The 2,131-nt window shown below is 41.0% G+C and overlaps 1 non-coding gene across 1 annotated transcript; it reads left to right on the top strand.

The window, feature by feature from the left end:
- Positions 1-774: 774 nt before the first annotated feature.
- On the top strand, positions 775-898 carry LOC119057156 (small nucleolar RNA SNORA33). The gene has a single exon (XR_005084021.2). It is a non-coding gene; the product is annotated as a small nucleolar RNA SNORA33 (small nucleolar RNA).
- The last annotated feature ends 1,233 nt before the right edge of the window (positions 899-2,131 follow it).

Genomic DNA, 2,131 nt, shown 5'->3' on the forward strand with positions numbered 1-2,131 from the left:
AGCCTGCAGATCCTCAGTGTAAATATCTGGAAAAGCCTGACCTTGACAACCTCATTTCTCATTCCTTTCTTGTTACAGGTAATAGAGCTGAAAATGTGGTTTTAATTATAGCGCTAATGAAAACTGAAAATCCAGACAGACACTTGACGAACTCTGCTGTGCTTTATATTACATTTGTGCTAACTACAAAGTGCCCAGCTGGGTGTAACATTATCCCCCTCTCCTCGAGCATCCGCCTGACTGAAGCTGTATAATTGATGTGTACTTTGGCAGGAGGTCAGCTTAAAGGGTTTTTTTTTTTCAGATTTTTTAAAATAAAAAAACATCTTTAACGGTATTTAGGGAAAGGAATACGTTTATTACCTGTGCTGAGAGCACATTTCTCTGGGCTGCCCTACACTCCCCACCCCCACTCCAAATTCTTCTGAAGCATTCCACACATTGCCGTCAGGAGAAAGCCCAGAGTCAGAAGGGAGCTGAGAGACTGAGTCTACCTTGGAGCCATGTACTTTTGGCTTCGGCCGGTGACACTGCCCGGGCAAAGTCATGCCTTATCATGCAAACCTGTTCAGCTTTCTAGTCATTCCTGTTGGAAGGGTGTGTCTGGTGTCATGAAAGCGAAGGCGGTTGTGAGCGGAGACTACGCGCAGGTCTGCATGGGCCCGTCTGTCCTCACCTGCTGGCCCACGGCTGCCATGTTGTCAAATAAAATACAGGACACCTCGTTCATTTTGAGTTTCAGATGAACAACAAATAACTAAAAATTGAAAAGCATTTCCTGTATTAAAAAAAACTTCTTAGTGTTTCTGCAGAAATTCAGAGAGCTGGCAATAGTAAAGCCATGTTACAAGCCTTAAAGACATTAAAGTCATTAAGGTGTCTGAAAATGGCTACATGAAAAAAAAAAAACTTCTTAGTTTTTAATTATTTACTATTTATCTGAAATTCAAATCTGAACTGTTTTCAAATCCTCTAGCTTTATTTACTGAGTCTGGCATCCCCACTCACAGAGTGTCTGAGATGGGGCAAGGTTTCCGCCAGGACTCCTGAAGAGTCCTGCCCGTGACTTATTAGCAAGGGTGTCCAACCCATGGCCCTTGAGCTGCGTCTGGCCCAACACAAAATCATAAATTTACTTAAAATCTTTTTTTATCTTACCAGTTTTCGTTAGTGTTTGGGCCAGGAAAATTCTTTTTCCAGTGTGGCCCAGAGATGCTGAAGCTTGGACACCCCTAAAGCATTTGGAGACATTGTCAGGTCAGCTCTGTTCCAGTGGAGCGCACACCTCTATTCAAAACCCACCTGACTGTGAAATCACTCCCTCTTCCTGCTCCTAGGCCACAGAGAAGGTGGTGAATCCATGGCCATGGTTCTAGGATGACTGGAGCTCACGGTACCACCTGCCTCAAAAACAGTGAGGGGTTTGCAGAGACCCACTTTGGGTGAGGGCATCTTCACTGGCTTGGTGGTTGACCCCAGTTGAGCTACACAGTTTCCTTTGTGTTTAATTTATAGTGTGTTTGGTTTTTATTTAAATGTCTGAATAGACGATCTAGTCTTATTACATACACTGATTTCCATAAGACATAAAAGGTATTTGATGAAAAGTCTTCCCCTACTAGGGTCTAGCCATCTAGTTTCCTTCCGCACAGGCAACAAATATTATTAGTTTCTTATTTAATCTTTCGGAGATACTGATGCACATCACACATTTGTAAATGAGCACTGTATGCATTTTCCCTCCTCTCCATTTCATGTAATTGTTAGCATACAATACCCACTGTACTTATTCTAAAAGCATCTTCTGTTTTTGATATTACTGTACCTTGACAATCTTGTCATATCATGACATAAGGAACTTTCTTATTTGTTTATTATGGTTGTATAACATTACATTGTGTGGATCATTATTTAACCCACCTCCTTTTGATGTACATTTACATGGGTTTTAATTGAGTGCAGTTACAAACAACAACTTGGAACATGCTTTGTTTTTTTCATGTGTGTGAAATAACTTTGGATAAACTTCATGTATGGAGTCGTTGGACCCAAGAGTATATGCATTTACAGTTTGCCAAATTGCTCTTTCTGTTAGATTCTTATTGCTGCTGTAACAAATTACCACATACTT

This window comes from Artibeus jamaicensis, unplaced genomic scaffold (assembly GCF_021234435.1).
Source record: "Artibeus jamaicensis isolate MK-2021 breed Jamaican fruit bat unplaced genomic scaffold, CSHL_Jam_final contig_548, whole genome shotgun sequence".
Classification (NCBI taxonomy): Eukaryota; Metazoa; Chordata; class Mammalia; order Chiroptera; family Phyllostomidae; genus Artibeus; species Artibeus jamaicensis.